This window comes from Cuculus canorus, chromosome 1 (genome assembly GCF_017976375.1).
Source record: "Cuculus canorus isolate bCucCan1 chromosome 1, bCucCan1.pri, whole genome shotgun sequence".
Classification (NCBI taxonomy): domain Eukaryota; kingdom Metazoa; phylum Chordata; class Aves; order Cuculiformes; family Cuculidae; genus Cuculus; species Cuculus canorus.
This window is the reverse complement of record NC_071401.1, coordinates 38,674,335-38,692,395: the sequence shown is the minus strand read 5'-3', so window position 1 is coordinate 38,692,395 and position 18,061 is coordinate 38,674,335.

Below are 18,061 nucleotides of genomic sequence, written 5' to 3'. Positions count from 1 at the left end.
ATTCACCTGATTGATGAGTAGCAGCAGTCTGCGGCAGATGAATGATGTACTCCAAGTGCTTATTTTTTCTTCATTGACTACAATTGAATCCTTGAATGACACAGTCAGATTTCTTAGTTTGCATTGTTGATTCAACAGCTGGATGAGATGAATCCCCTGGCCATACTGATTCACAGATTCTTGGAAGACATTAATAACAATTTAGTTGTACAGAAGGCACAGAAAACATCTTGAGGATGTGATTCTAATTAATAGATTTTATTCTAATTAATAGAGAAGAACTGATTGGGAATATCGAGGTGGGAATCTCGTTAGGTAGACTAAGTACGAGATGTTCACATTCATAGTCTTCAGAACTGGAAAGAGGAAAAACAATAGAACTGAAAGAAGAGGGCAGCCTTGAAGAGAAGGAAGAAAATGTATGATTTCCCAGGTGCTATGTCAACTTGTAGAGGATACATGTGATAAATGTAGTTACAATACATGCTTTTAATTGAACCCAAACAAAATGAGAAGTGTCTTATTGATACAAAAATTTAAGGATTGAAACACATAAAAAAAATTAATCAATTAAATAAAAGACTATTAATTAAAGTGAGCCAGTAATTGTTCTCTGGTTTTCACTAACAAGATGGCCACATAAGTGATATATAGCATTTAGCTCTGGATCTGATATAATACGAAGATGTTGTTACAGTGGGAAACTGAGGCTGTATCTACAACAGCAAAGTAAACATGGCCAAGAATAATTCCCTGATAATTCCACTGATACCAACAGACACCCTATAGCTTATGCATAGCTCTCAAACTGAGCTTCCAAAACTGTGCAGGTGAATTCTCTATTAGACTTGGCTCCAGCAAAGTTACAGCTCCCAGGTTGTGCTCAGGAATGGCCAGGCCTAGCTGGAATGTGCCAAAACTCTACCGGAGGATTTTCCGGCAGCTTGTGATCACAGAGAATAATGTTCCAGTGCCTGAGACTAGTCTGATGCATAGAAGAATTTATAGACACAGTCTGAAGGTACGTACTGTTGGCTATAATGTACGACACGAGGGTAGGACATGTAGTGGGGATAGACAGGGTAAAGCTCACTACAATAGTTTAGGGTAACTGTAGAAAACTGAGAATCAAATTTAATACAATCTTATTCCTGTTACTGAATTGTGCCTTCATGTTGCCTCATGTATGGTGAGCAAAGCAAGTGCCAAACGACATGTAAATGATTATCAATGTGAGCTATAGGTGTCCCATGCCATATTTAGCAGCAGATATGTGGATGGGAAGTTGAAGACGCTTCTATTTGCTTTAACAAAAATCATATCTATTACCATGTGGTTAATGCAGTCTGTCAACAACATCAACACAAGATCAGATCTCATCCTTGAATGAAGAAGAACTGGTTAAAGAGGACTTTAATTAATTACAGATTTTCAGGTTGTCTGGTGCCAAGTTTCAGCGCACATTATCTAAGCTAATAGAATCTGAGAAATATTAGCAATCATTTTTGAGAACTCATAAAGTCTTTTTGAAAAGACATCATCTTCTATCAAAAGTCAGGAGGAAAGCAGCTTTGTCTTATCTTCAAAAAAAGGTAAGTAGAGAATTGTACACCTGTTAGTTTAACTTTGACACCCAGGACAAATACTGAAAGAAATATCTGGAGACACCTATAAGGAAACAAGATGAATTACAGTCAATATGTATTTATTAGGAATCAAATAATTTCTGTTTATAAAATGGTGGAGGAATTGTAAACAGAGAAGAAAGGAAGGTAACCTATATCTTAATTTTACTAAAATATTATTCAAATTGGGCAAGGCCATAATGAAAATGCGGATATAATAGGCAGATGAAACCATGAAGCATAAATTGGAAGATACAAAACAGTCTTTCTACTCTTTTAGTGTTCTACAATGTTAGTAGGAATACTACTTCCAGCTTTGGGCACCTCATTTCTAGAAAGAGTTTGGCAACTGTGAATAGTCAGGAAAGAGTTAAAAGATTAATTAAACATCAAATGTTTGGTCTACAGGATTGAATGAGGAAACTCTGAACAAATTACTACATGCAATTTAAAAAGAGAAAAGAAAGGGTCAGGACTGAATGTAGTAAACATCTTCATAAAAAGCCATCTGTAAGACAGAACATAAGAATTTTCTTTTCTTTATTCCTAGCAGCATAGGCCAAGAAGTAGTGAAGTTTAATTGCACCAAGGAAATATGGTAACCAGGAAAAAAATTTATAATTTAAATGCTAAACCCCAGAATGGATTATTTCAGGGATTTAACAGCCTCTTTAACTGAAAGGCAGACAAACATGTGTTAGTAGTGACTAAATCTACTTGATGGAACACCTTATCTTTTGGGGTCCCTTCTAAGCTTATGATTTTATGAAGTACAGCAGCCTTTCGTAAATTGTCAGCTTATACTTCTGTAAATAACTGAAGGAAGCTTAAACCTGATTTTGAGTTCCTCAATTCCTTCTTTGTCTATGTTGGTTTTTTTTAAACCAACCCTCTCACCTTTTGCCATATTATGATGTAGTTTAATAAATCCAAAATATCCTGAGGACCCAATAAGTATTGGGCTTTTTTTAATTCTTGTGCTTTTTCCCATACTATCAGGTTCTACTAATTTACTGCAATACAGTGCACCTGAAAAACTGTTATAAATATATTGACTTTATAGATGATATTAAAAACCTGGTCAATTACAGTGCAGAATAACTAGTGAGACCTCAGTGGAATACAATTTCCTAAAACATAAAGTGAAAAAGTGATTAAATAGAACAGATTAAATCAGTTTTGGGGAACTGATGTAGGTAATTCTTCCTGTAGATTGCTTAAGAAAATTATTTTTAAAATTGCCTTACTTATTTTTGGTTATTTATTTAAAAATTAGGGATGTCATTTCCAGCTTATAATCATAGAATCATAGAATCATAGAATCATAGAATCATAGAATAGTTAGGGTTGGAAGGGACTTTAAAGATCATCTAGTTTCAATCCCCTGCCATAGGCAGGGACATCCCATGAGACCAGGCTGCCCAAGGCCCCATCCAGCCTGGCCTTGAACACCTCCAGGGATGGGGCATCCACAACTTTCCTGGGCAACCTGTGCCAGTGCTTCACCACTCCCATGGTGAAGAAATTCTTCCTAATGGCTAGTCTAAATCTGCCCCTTTCCAGTTTACACCCGTTCCCCCTGGTCCTATCACCACAAGTCTTTAAGAATAGCCCCTCCCAAGCTTTCCTCTAGCCCCTTCAGGTACTGGAAGGTCGCCATAAGATCTCCTCTGAGCCTTCTCTTCTCCAGGCTGAACAACCCCAACTCTCTCAGCCTGTCCTCGTAGGGAAGGTACTCCAGCCCTCTCATTATCTTTGTAGCCCTCCTCTGGACCCGTTCCAACAGCTCCATATCCTTGTTACATTGCGGATTCCAGAAGTGGACACAGTATTCCAGATGAGGTCTCACAAGAGAGGAATAGAAGGGTAGAATCCCCTCCCTCGACCTGCTGGCCACACTTCTTTTCATGCAACCCAGGACACGGTTGGCCTTCTGGGCTGCGAGCGCACATTGCTGGCTCATGTTGAGCTTCTCATTGACCAGCAGTCCCAAGTCCTTCTCTGCAGGGCTACTCTCAAGCACGTCATCCTCCATCGTGTACTGAAAATGGAGATTGTCCTGACTCAGGTGCAGGACCTTACACTTGGGCTTGTTGAACATTATGTGGTTCTCAGAGGCCCAATTCTCCAGCCTGTGCAGGTCCCTCTGGATGACATCCCGTCCTTCTGGTGTGGCAACTACACCACTCAGCTTGGTGTCATCGGCAAACTTGCTGAGGGTGCACTCAATCTCGCTGTCAATATCATTGATAAAGATATTGAACACTACCGGTACCAGTACAGACCCCTGAGGGACACCACTCGTCACAGATCTCCATCTGGAGTTTGAGCCATTGACCACTACTCTGAATATGACTACCCAACCAGCTTCTTATTCACCTTACCGTCCACCCATCAAATCCATATCTCTCCAATTTAGAGAGAAGGATGTTGTGGGGGACCATGTCAAAGTCTTTACAGAAGTCTAGATAGATCACATCAGTTGGTTTACCCCTGTCCACTGCTGCAGTTACCCCATCATGGAAAGCCACCAAGTTGGTCATATAGGATTTACGCCATGATGGCTGCCATTTATCACCTCCCTGTAGGAGGACTTATATATGTTTGGGTTCCTCAGGTGTTGGCAAACCTGATCCTTCTCTACTCTGCAATGGGGTCTACCCCCGTGGTCACCATCTTGCTGTCCCATGACCCAGGAGGGGCGAGGAGAGTGGTTATCAGTGAAGACTGAGGCAAAAAGTTAAGTAAAGTACCTCAGTCTTCTCCTCATCTGTTGATACATGATCCCCATTTCCAACCATTAGTGGGGGTAAGTTCTCTTTGATCTTCCTCTTTTGATTGGTGTACCTATAAAAGCACTTCAATTGACTGTGTATATTGCATTATAAATTCTGGTTTCTCCTTAGTTGTGTGGCCTTTTGATAAGTAGGATACAGAATGACACACCAGTGATGGCTGTAGCTCCCAGTATTCAGATAAAAACACAATTCTTTCACGTCAATTCCTCCTTCTCTTTATTGAATTATGTGGTGGAAGTGACCAACTACACAAGGCTCCAAGAGCTAGTGGCAAACGATGACACTGGCAGCTGTGCAGAACTTCATCTTGTAAAGAACTCAAAACCAGCTGCAACAGTAAGCAGCAGCTGAAATTTGGAGTACCACTGAGCACACAGAAGAAGCAAGGGCAGATGGGTTAGTGAGGTAGGCAAGAATATTCATGGACCTCCAAACAATTCACAGATTGATGGCTATGAGCTAATGAATTACAAACACCTATACTCAGGAATGCATTATCTTATTGACCAAGTATTTAGAACTGTTAAAATAGATTAATTTCTTCTTTTTTTTTTTAAGGTTGCCTGTCTATCACTTCTTTGCTCATCAAAAGACCTGTCATATTTTTCAACTGATTCTAATTTTCTCATTAGGAAAATGTCTTTTTCCTGTGATTTAAGAATCCTTCTATTTTTTTCCTGAATCTATTTTACTTCCAAAAAAAGCAAAATACTACTTCACTTTTGATTATTCCTTCATGAACAGAAGAATTTCGACTATATTTGGTGAAATGTATTTTGAAAGCAGAAATACTTAGCAGAAGACTGCTGGTTTAACCAAAGCCAAGAAATTCCCACTTTTCTTTGTAAGACACTACAGATACAGAGACTTTAAAATTTTCTGGGAAATTGGAATTGTCATTCTCTAGGCATCACTACTTTCTGGTAATTTCCAAGTCTTGATTTATATTGTTTTCCTTTAAGGCTCATAGAAAATTATTTGGAATACATACACTCATATTTGAGGTCCAAAAGTGTTTTCCATCTTTTTGAGGACTTTCTGTATGTATCTGCCAACTCATGAGCTCATGACTGCAAATCTTTTCTGCAGTTGTTGAAAGCAGTAATACAGCTTTCTTGACTTGATTTCTCACTCAAAAAGTGAAATGCTGTTATCTACTGAAACTGTAAACCTTTTTTTTCCCGTCTTCCTCTGTGTTTACAGTTCTTTAGCCTCTAGTTCTAGTGTAGTTCACTGCCTACACATTTGATATAGAATATTTAATGCCAGACAAGAGAGGGAAAATAAAATAAAAAAAATTCTGCCCTACTTTATGTTCTAGTGCTACCACTAACTCTTATAAGAGAAGCATCTTGCGGTATGCACATAGGCCTTTTAAAGGAAAAAAAATCGAGTTGACCTTTAAATGCTGAAGATAGTTACTTCTTCTTCAGCAAAACATTCTGAAGGAAGCTTCCTTACAAACTGTTCTTGAAGGTTATATAGGATAATATACTCCTCGACAAGCCAAAATAAAGACGTAGAAAACCAAAAAATTTCTATTCCTTAAAATATTACAAAATCTTCTGCACAGACTGACAGAGTTTAATTACAGCAAGCTCTGAGGGTCATAGATATCACTGTTCTCTTAGAGTTGGAGACACAGCAACAAAAACAGACATCAGGAGCTAGTTTGATAGATCTATGTCAGTTATCATTGCAACCAGATGCTATTTCATTTATGTCATCCAAACATCCAAATATGTTCCAATATATTTATTACTGTAGGTATATCTAATTTTAGATATCTAATGGCATATTTCAAATACAGCAGCGAAAACTATCGATATGCAAAGGCCTGGTAATGATGTGGTCTACTGAAAATGATGCTCTGAATCCTTTATTTTTTTAATATATGTGCAGACGATGTGCACACCACTGAATTGTTGTTTGAAAACCCTTTTTGTTGAGCTGCTGCATATCAAAGAACTCTTCTACAATAGTGTTCTAGTAATAGTCTAGTAATAGTCTATGGTCATGTATACAGAACTGCAGTATATTGTCACATATTTTTCTGACAAATGGCAAAGCACTCTGTCTAAACTGGAATAAATCTTATTGTGGGGAATAAAAATGCAAAGAACATAAGATTTCTTTTGATTTGATTTTTCCCTATCACATATAAAAAATCTCTATGTTTGCATTAAAAAAAAAAAAAAAAAAACAGAAAAAATTACATTGTTCATAATGGGAAAAATCTTTTTGGAAACCATAGATAGTGAACAATAACCTAAGCAGGCAGTACTTTGCCACAGTGGAGCAAAACAATAACTGTTGGGAAGAAAAGCACTCAATAAAGTAAATATCATTCTACTGAGCTAACGAAATAGTGCATGTGTAATGTCACAGCAGGGGTCATTTTAATTGTCCTCAAGATAATATACAACACTTACTTTGATATGGCATTGTGCAAGAACTAGTATATCTTAGTATACAGTATGACTTCTTCTCAGAAATATTGACCTCCCTTTAGTATTTAAAATTGTTCATAGGGTAACTTAGAACCAGGATGAAATGTTCGGTTTCTAAGGAAAATATGAGGACAGTTATGTTTTCAGAATGCTGATGAAAATTCAAATTACATTGGCTAGTTTATGTTATTCATTATAATGTAAACTAAGCAGAAGAAAGACAAATTTCCCACTATAGTTTCTACTTTATCTCTTGTTGAATTCCTTAATCGAGAAAAAAACACTGAAACTTGCATGTAAATCTTGAAAATATGACAAAAACAAATCTGCTGCTGAGCAGAGGTGGAACTGAATAAGTGCTTCATGTTCAGCATATAAACGTGCACCAAAACAGTTCTGCATTTCTTAGACAGTTTATTTTTAAATGCAGGTGTTTTGTAAAATCCTTAATTTTAAAGTTTTGTTATTTTCATTTTTCTATCCCATTTAAAATTATCATAGTGGGAGGATTTGACATAATTATTACTTCTCTCTTGTGTGTTATGGATAGGACTTATATAGCCAGGTGCTTCTTGTAACCACTTACAATCATTCATTTCTGAAAAGGCAATTATAAATTCCCTATCCATGGTAAACATTTAACCTCTCATGTCAGTAGGGCCTATCTTCTTGTCCTAAAGAGATTTTAGCTGTGAAGTGCAGATGGATTGTATTAAGTGTTTCAGCTCCCTGGAAATTATATGAGCATCCTACCGTCATCAGTCTAATTGGAACACTATTTCCACCCTTCTCCCTTAAATAGCTTTAGTTCAAGATGTGTGCAGGAGGGGAAGAATTGCTTTAAAAAAATCCAGTATCGACTGTTCCTCAAATGGTACAAAGTGACATTGCTAGCGAATAGAGGGTGCTGACTGTTATCTGTGTTTAATAGCATCTCTCACTAGCCCTTATTCGTCTGACAGTTAGCACAAAGCCGCGTCTGCATGACTTTTAATGGGTCTGCATTAATACACCCAGCCAATCAATGGTTTCTGCCCCTTTCACAAGGACACTGGTCTGTTACCATTACCAGATGCTGTCAACAGAAAATGACACAGGAGTCACAAAAGGTAAAATGGTGTCAATTTAATCAGAGAGCAGACAAAAGGCAAACAATGCTACCCTGGAAAGGAGTATAGCAAGGAGACTCAGAGGTTGGCATAAGCCACACTTGGCAGGTCCCAGTGAAACCAGATTGAAATTCAATGATACAAAATCCAGCAATGTGACACAGAGGATGAGAGCTGTTGTTTCCATTCAATTAAAATCAGTGACTGCTGCTGGCATAAAATAAATTTGACAAAATACCAAGAGAATCTGCATTGTAGGTCAAACTACTTTTCTTCTAAACTGAAAGAAAATAACAGCGGTAAATGTCTTGGTGCAATTGTTGCCTAAATTACATGAAATAATAATAAAAATAGTCCTCCTGCAATTTTCTGTTCACTGTAAAGTTAAACAAAACTCTACTGATCAAGATGATTCTACCATAAAAATTATGCAATATAAAGTGTTTACATATTTATGAAAGTGGGTTGTAAGGAGTTTTGGGATTCTTTGTTTTAGAAATCATATTGCAATGTGCACATATTTTCTCAAATATGTATTTATTTTCCAAGATTTATAGAAAAATAAGATTATATTTGTTCCTTTTTGCTGTGGAAAATTGTGTATATGGTTTATTATCTGACCTCACAAGACTTTACAGCCAGTGTAGCTGTCTTGGATTTGGCTGGAAAAGAGTTCATTTTCTTTCTAGTAGCTTGTATAATGCTATGTTTTTCATTTAGGATGAGAGTAATGTTTGTAACATACATTTTTTAGTTGTGGTCAAACAGTTCTTACACTAAGTCAAGGAATTTTCAGCTTTTCATACTGCCCTACCATTAAGGGAGATGGGACTGTGTACGCAAGAAGAAGGGAGGGAGTACAGCCAGGACAGCTGACCCAAACTGGCCAAAGGGTTATTCCATACCATATGACATCATGCTGAACAAAAAAATCTGGAGGGTGTTGCACAGGGCAGGGTGGCAGCTGCTGCTTGAGAACTGCCTATGTATCAGTCAGTGAGTGGTGACCAATTGCATCGTGCATCACTTTGTTTTGTGCATTATTGTTATTGTTATTATTCCTTTCTTTTCTGTCCTATTAAATTGTCTTTATCTCAACCCACGAGTCTTACCTTTTATTCCAATTCTCTCCAGCATTTCACTCTTAGTGAATTGAGTGAACAGCTGTGTGGAGTTTATCTGCCTGCTGGCATAAGCCAGAACACTAGCTATGCATTTCTTTAATGTGTTTTATACTGTCAGGATACTGTAAACTGACTGTATGTCAAAATCAAGCCTGCAGTTTCCTCCTTCCTTTCTGTGACCTTTCTTGTAAAAAAACCTTTGGTGCTCAGTCAAGGAGTGATCCAAATTGCATCTGGTCTTATCTGCCTGGGTTAGGAGAGCAAATCTCACCTTTCAGGAGAATCTCACGTGTCCTGCAGCCTAGATGCAGGTTTACAAATGTTTTTCTTACGTTCTTTTTGTCTAATGATGAGCTCCAAACAAAAATGCCTACAGTTCTTTTCTAGCTGATATAATTTCAAATGTCTGTTTGATGTTTCCCAACTCTAGATCAACTAGAGATATGTGCCTTTCTTCACTGACTACGTAACAAATGTAAAGCTTAGTTTTCTAATGTTATGTGGGAGAACTTTAGTCCTTCATGTGTGCACATAAAACAAAAAAAAATCTTGTGATGAACTGTAAAGATAATTGTTGGGGTTTAGAAAAGCCCAGGCTGCTTCTGTCTTCCACATAAACTGTAAAGGTGAAAAAGAAATCATAAAAGAGAGCATTCAGTTTTAAATATGCACTTTAAACCTTAAGATTGCAAGCTGCTTAAGTTGATATAAAAGATCATTTTTAAGTGAATCGGTTGTTTATCAATTACTGGTAATACAGGAAAGCAACAATGAAACCGCAATTAATGAAGTCTTCAACTAATTTCTATGTTAAACTTTCTTTTCTCTTTTACTGATTATTTTGGGGGTATAGCAAGGATTTTTGAGTATTTGCAAAGAGTTTTACACATGTATAGTTCCTTGACCTACATAATATGACTAGAATTAGTTGAGTATTCAGAAGACCTTTCTGGTCATCTGCATATCATTTCTGCATGTAAACGACTTAAAAAATAAATGAAAGTAGCTGTAATCAAAATGACTTTGTAAGATGTAAAGTGACGAGGGCAGGTGCCAGCCTGGTAATAGCTCTTCAGTAATATGGCATCCTACTGTGAAAAACAGCTGGACTGTGATTTATGAATGAGGATTCTTTAAAAAAACATCAGTATCATCTTGCATAGACAATTAATCTGGTGGGAATCCACCTAAACTTGGATCCAGTGTGAGGCAGACTACTGCTTTTCTGAAATATCACATCACTCTCTTTGGTGAGGGAGTAACCTGTGTTGTAAACAGTCACAAGTAAGTAGACAGTGACATGAGTTGAAGATATAAATGCCTAAACCTAATGTGTTGTTCAAATCAGGTCACGTGTCCTCAGCATGATAACATCAGATACCTGAAAGATAAGCAATTTCCATAAACTAGCTGTCTATGCCTCCTATAAAACAGAAGGAAAGAGATCTTTCTAAGAAGACAGACTCATCCCATACTAAAACTTGTACCCTGGAAGCATATCTTTTTCTCCATTGACATACATTCTGTTTTTCATAGAATCATCAGGTTGGAAAGGACCTATTGGATCATCGAGTCCAACCATTCCTAACACTCCCTTAAACCATGTCCCTAAGCGCTTCATCAACCCGTTCCTTAAACACCTCCAGGGAAGGTGACTCAAACACCTCCCTGAGCAGCCTCTGCCAGTGCCCAATGACTCTTTCTGTGAAGAATTTTTTTTCTGATATCCAGCCTGAACCTCCCCTGGTGGATCTTCAGGCCATTTCCCCTTGTCCCTTCCTCAGTCACTTGAGAGAAGAGGCCAGCTCCCTCCTCTCCAAAACCTCCTTTCAGGTAGTTGTAGAGAGTAATAAGGTCTCCCCTCAGCCTCCTCTTTTCCAGGCTAAACAACCCCAGCTCTCTCAGCCGCTCCTCATAAGACTTGTTCTCCAGCCCACTCACCAGCTTCGTTGCTCTTTTCTGGATACGCTCCAGAGTCTCAGCATCATTCTTGTGGTGAGGGGCCCAGAACTGAACACAGTACTCAAGGTGCAGTCTCACCAGTGCCGAGTACAGAGGGAGAATCAACCTCCCTGGACCTGCTGGTCACACCGTTTCTGATACAAGCCAAGATGCCATTGGCCTTCTTGGCCACCTGGACACTCTGCTGGCTCATGTTCAGTTGGCTGTCAACCAACACCCCCAGGTCCTTCTCCTCTGTACAGCTCTCCAGCCACCCTTCCCCCTCTGTAGCACTGCATAGGGTTGTTGTGCCCCAAGTGCAGGACCCGGCATTTGGCCTTATTAAACCTCATGCCTTTGGCCTTAGCCAGCAGTCCAGCCTGTTCAGATACCTTTGTAGAGTCTTCCTACCCTCCATCAGATCCACACTTCCTCCCAGCTTAGTGTCATCCGCAAACTTGCTGAGGGTGCACTCAATGCCTTCATCCAGGTCATCGATAAAGACATTGAACAGGGCTGGACCCAGTACCGAGCCCTGAGGAACCCCACTTGTAACTGGCCTCCAGCTGGAGTTAACTCCATTGACCACCACTCTCTGGGCCCGGCCATCCAACCAGTTTTCAACCCAGGAGAGTGTGTGCCTGTCCATGTCAGAGGCTGACAGTTTCTGAAGCAGAATGCTGTGAGAAACTGTGTCAAAGGCTTTACTGAAGTTCAAGAAGATTACATCCACAGCCTTTCCCTCATCCAGTAGTCGAGTCATTTTGTCATAGGAGGCGATCAGGTTAGTTTGGCAAGATCTGCCTTTTGTAAACCCATGTTGACTGGGCCTGATCACCTGGTTCTCTTGCATGTGCTTCATGATAGCACTCAAGATCACCTGTTCCATGACTTTCCCCAGCACTGAGGTCAGACTGACAGGCCTGTAGTTCCCTGGATCCTCCCTGCAAGCCTTCTTGTAGATGGGCACAACATCAGCCAGCCTCCAGCTAGTGGAACTTCCCCAGTCAGCCAGGACTGCTGGAAGATGATGGAAAGGGGTTTGGAAAGGACATCTTCCAGCTCCTTCAATACTCTTGGGTGGATCCCATCCAGCCCCATAGACTTGTGGGTGTCTAGATGGGCAAGCAAGTCTCTAACCACCTCCTCTTGGATCATGGGAGCCTCATTCTGCTCCTCTAACTCCTGGGTTTGTACACGGAGGGAACAATTTTCCTTGCTATTAAAGACTGAGGCAAAGAAGGCATTAAGTACCTCAGCCTTGTCCTTATCCCCTGTCACTGTTGTTCCTTCTGCATCCAGTAGGGACTGAATATTCTCCCTATTCCTCATTTTCTTGTTAATGTATTTGTAGAAAGATTTTTTATTATCTTTCACAGATTTAGCCAATTTGATTTCTAGTTGGGCCTTAGCCCTCCTGATTTTTTTTCCTGCACGATCTCACTTCCTCCCTGCAGTCCACCCAAGACGTGTGCCCTTCCCTTCAAAGCTCATAGACCTTCTTCTTTCTGATGCATCCCAAAATCTCCCTGCTCAACCAAGTTCTTTTTTTTCCTCCACCTGCTCCTTTTCCGGAACACAGGAATGGCCTGCTCCTGAGCTGCTAGGATTTCATTTTTCAAGAGTGCCCAGCCCTCGTGGGCTCCCTTGCCCTGAAGGACTGTCTCCCACGGGACTTTGCCAACCAACCTTCTGAACAGTCCAAAATCTGCCCTCTGGAAGTTTAATGTGACTGTTTTGCTAATCCCCTTCTTTATCCCAACTAGAACTGAAAACCCTATCATCTCATGATCGCTTAGTCCCAGGCGTCCCCCAACCTTCACATCCGCCACAAGACTTTTCCTATTCACAAACAGCAGGTCGAGGAGGGCACCCTCCCTTGTTGGTTCACTAACCAGTTGTGTAAGGAAGTTGTCTTCCACGCACTCCAGGAACCTCCTAGACTGTTTCCTTTCTGCTGTATTGTACTCCCAGCTGGTATCTGGAAGATTGAAGTCACCCACAAGGACAAGAGGTAGAGATCTAGAGATCATCCCCAGCTGTTTACAGAAGAGCTCGTCAGCTGCCTCCTCTTAGCTGGGTGGTCTGGGTGGTTTTCAGCCTATGCTTCTTATTTCTGGAGCCTTAAAGTTAGATAACATGACATGAACCTTAATTTAATGATGTTTTGGTTAATTTCTCACCAGCAACAAGATTTACACAAGCGTGATTTTAAAAATCCAGTTTGATGAGATTTAATACTTTAATATATCAGAGAATATGCTTGAAAATTGTAGTAATAATGATGAAAACTTTACTTAGAGTAAGAAAAAGAAAAGCAAGAAGCAAGTTTTTCCATCTTCCAGTGTACAATCATTGGTTTTCATGTGTTTACTTAGATTTTATTTATTTGAAACAACATATTTTCTATGGAATGATATTTCAACTGATTTACATAATAATATATTTAGTGGATATGAGAAGAGAGAAAAAATGTCAATACTGATTTTTGATGTAAATTCATTTTCATGAATTGGAGATGAATTTTACTACAGAAAAATACATACATGATAAACAAATGCAATGTGACTTTATTAGCCTATCAATATATAAAAATTGTAGATTTTGCACTCAATTTATTTTAGCCTTTCTGGTCAATAATTGTCTTTTAATATTTTCCTGCTTATAGTTTATTCACAGGGACAAAACAAGGCACTCAATGACATTACAGTATACTTACTGGCTTAGAATGTTTGACTTAACTGGAGTTTTTTATATTGGCTGGTATTTTATCTTGCTTTTCTGGAGATTAGTTCGCTTAATATTACATTGTAATACCAGCAACTTCTAACGAATTATTAATGCACATTATAAAATTTATATTAATATTATATATATTTATACATGCATTTATAATAAATATATGAGAATGAGTGTGAAGAACTGGAGTATATATAATATTTTTTTCTTGAAATATGTGATTTCCAGTGTAACTGACTTTTTACTGGGCTACATCTAGTTATTATTTTTAATTTGAACTATCAGTTTTGATTTCTATATCATACAATTACAAGTTAGTATTAGTATGGACATACCACTGAATCAGCAGTTGCTGAATAAATTTATGAACCTCCATGGTGCTACTCAGCTTTATAACCCATATTACACATCCTGTTTTATGAGATGTGGTGGAAGGTGTTCTGTTTTTCTGAAGTAAAGCATTACTCAAGTGTACACAGATATTTCTTCCAAAATAAATATAATGAAACTGTTTAAACAACTTGCATATACATTGTTTTTTTATGGCTGAGAAACAAACAAATTAGACTTCCTTGGGAAAAAAAAAGCACAGGGCTAATAATTTCTGTATAATAAAAATGGTTTTTAACTTTCAAGAACTTAGGAATGAGTGGAGTCACTGAAAATCTGATACGGCAATCACTAGATGCAAGTTTGTGTCACTTTCCAAATATTTACATTTAGTTTGGAATTGAATTCTATGTACGTATACTACAAAGAAACTAGCACAAAGTTTTTTTAAATGTATGAGCCCTTGTATTAATAACCGCCAGCAGAATTCTTTAACATTAATGAGGACAAACCAGAAAAAAATGGTACATATATTAAAAAATCAAATCCATGTTTAAATGGTAGTTACATAAAAAGCAGTAAACATCTTTTAAAAAATCAGAAATAAAACCTTCTAATTGTTTTGTGCTGGATTTTGTTGGGTTTTTGTTGGGAGTGTCCATGTGTAGGGAAGTGGGTGTGAGAAAGAGAGAGAGAAAGAAACACAAATGCAGCCACTATGCACACTGTTTTGGTTTTGTCATGAGTCTAGATTAAAGATTTTTTCCAGACAGCATTTTTTTCACTGTTGAGATAGAAGTTTAGGATAAGTCAAATCAAGTACATCCTGAAAATTCCTCTTCTTTAGTTCTTAAGGAAGCCTATATATTTATGGATATCTGCTTCGCAGAAATCTTATGTTATTGGGGTCGATTTCATTCTATACATATGTTTAAGGAAGGATGTTACATTTGTTTTCAATGCAATGTCAACAAAATCTTGCATATCGAGCTGCAGTAGAGTCACAGAAATACTCTGTTTGACTCCTAGAGTTCTCTACACTATAGTATTATTGTTTTGTTTACACTGTGTTGAAATCTGTAAGATGAGTTCTGATTTGCTGTATTTTTAGAGCGGAGCATAAATTACCTTACTCATTAATGTAGCTTAGACATTCAACACCTTAAGAGAAAGCAGTCTGATCTAGTTTCCGATCTGATCCTTTCATAGTCTTATTTTTTAAACTCTAGGATTTTTGACCAGGAAAGTGTATTAAAATGTCAGAAAAAGAAAAGACATTTCAAAGCTACTAATACAATAGATGACATATGTTGCCTGTTTTCAGATGAAAAACTGCTTATTATTGATGCTGTAAATGGCTTTCTATTTGAACGGATTTATTTCTCAACTTCATTGACAATTCAGAGGGAAAGAGAATAATACGCATGAGTACTTAAGTAATAAAGCTTTAAAATACAAGTGGTCTGGGACAACCCAGCTGCTTATTACAAATGACTTCTCCAAAGCTGCATTAGAAAGAAGATTGTTCTCATACCAGAAATTCTGCAGGACTAAATTAAAGAAATACAATGTTTCTGATAGTTGTGTAGGTGAAATACATAATGCTGGTATCCCAAGTTATGCCCAAGCCCGTTTTATGACTTTTTTTTAAATTCTAGTATAAAACTTTACAAATTACAGTTTTCTGTAACTTCATTGAGTTAAAAAATGCCATTTAAACATATCCAATTGGAAATTACTTTTCATTTGATCAAAGGAGTTGTTAAAACAGCACAAGACTACAACTGATTATCCGGCCAGGTTGAAGCCCTGAGTAAATGATCCAAACTAATAGCTAATGCTATTTTCAGCCAGAGACTTTGTGATGTCCTTCCAGCCTGAATTATAGCACAAACATGTTCAATTTTCATCATAGCAATACTTTTTTCTCAGTTCCAAGAATTGCACAGAATTTCTATAGTTCAAAAGTATTTTTTGCTTATTTATACACTCTGTCATGAGATACATACACCGTGTTCTGCCTCTGCAACGTTAAGTTTGCCAGACAACACAGACAGAAACACCAATGAGATCTACAAATCTGCATATCTACATATCACTGTAGTTTCTGCATGTCAGACAATCAGATATTTTCCTTCTCAGGAAACCATCCTGTGCTTAATTCTTACATTTACTTTTCCATACTTTTATGAACTCTTGTACAATTGTTGCCTCTGGAAAGCTAGAAGTTTCAAAACATTACAGGAAAAGGGGAGGAGAATCACACAGAGATCTGCAAGGGAAGAACTATTCCACAAAGAACTACTCTCGAAATATCTACAAGAATGAAAAAATAACAATTGAAGGAAATAAAAATGGTCAGCCTGAGGGCTGTGTGAGGAATCTCCACATGTACAGGGGAGAAACAGGTCCTGTAACATACGCATGTGGAGGACAATAGTAGCATTTTTAAGAGGAAGCAAGAATATTGTTATAGACACTTTGACTTCTGTTCTCTGTGATGACAATGTATGAAACCTCCTTGACAGCAGTCAGGATCTAGCTTGTTTCCATGTGTTCCTGTCCTTTTCCTTGAAGAAGACAGAAAAAAAAGGGACTTTCTTAATTCTTATATCCAGGTTTCTTTTCTCTGGATTATTGTAACCAGCTTGCATTTTCTCAAATGCATCAGGTAACAGTTTGCCTCTTGATGACAAAGTTTAATAGCATCTTAAAATAAAAATGAGTTTATCAGGTCAATTGACCACATCTAGATAGGATCACTAGCTTCCATTTAACAAATATAACAAAGGGAAAATGGTGCTTTCACCCAAGTGGTTCTTGTTCTAGTTTCAGATACCTGGTTCAGGATAAGTGTTTCTAAACCCTTTCTATGCTATTTTTAGAACTTCAGTCACCGCAAGTTATTACTATGCTCATGAAAGACTGTAGCATATTCCTATAAGTGATTCTGTCCAATTCTAGCTGTCATTTCTGAAAAAATAAATTATTCTCTTTGGAGAAAAGTATGACTAAGTTTCTAATTTAAAGTATTTTTCCAATTGCACAGAAGGAATCTGGGTCCAAATGTCCAGTATATGCTTCAAGAGCCAGGTAAAAAGAAAAGAAGTAGTGAAGAGAGAATTATGGTATATTGCTCCTAAATCTCTCATGTCATAGAATTACTAGAATCACTAGGTTGGAAAAGACCTCTTAGATCATCAAGTCCAATTTCTTTTCAAAGATCATTTTCATATGTGATTTTGCAAACATAAAGTAAAATATATGACAAACAATGCATGTTTCAAAAAGTTATATTAGTCATTGGAATGGTTTCTACTTTCATGGCTTCCTTGTCCTGTGATATTCCTATAAACTGGTTACAAGATCTTTTAAAGTTTGTTGCCTTGTACCAAAGACCTGACAGCAAATGTAATTTAAAAACACATTCAGAGAGGGAGAATTACTATCTGCGAACAATCTCAGAAATATTTGTGGGTTTGATACTGTCGAATTGTGGGTTTGGACTATCCCCTCCAAGTTCCCTCACCAGGTCTCTCTGCTAAGTTCCCTATGCTTTTGGTCTAGAACTGCAGATTTGCTTTAGTTTAACAGGCTTGTCCTGTAATTTATCTTCAAATGAAGTTAACTCAAAACCCATTGAAAGAATTATATACTGGCTAACAGAGAGGGAATTTGTCTGGACAATCACATAAAGAAGTAAGAATGTTTTTCTTACAAAGCCACTTCCTTGAGCTTTCTTCCTCCTTTGAATATATATATATTTTTTTTTTTTTGTAATGTACTAAGGGTTGTGAAAGGCTTACTCTATGGTAGAAATTGTTATTCATGAGGAAACCAGTCTTGGATAGACACACAAACAGTACAGACTCTTTAAGAAAACATTTTTACCCTATCTGTACCATAGGGTAAGTAATTTTCAGGCCTTTTTAAGTAAGTGCTGTT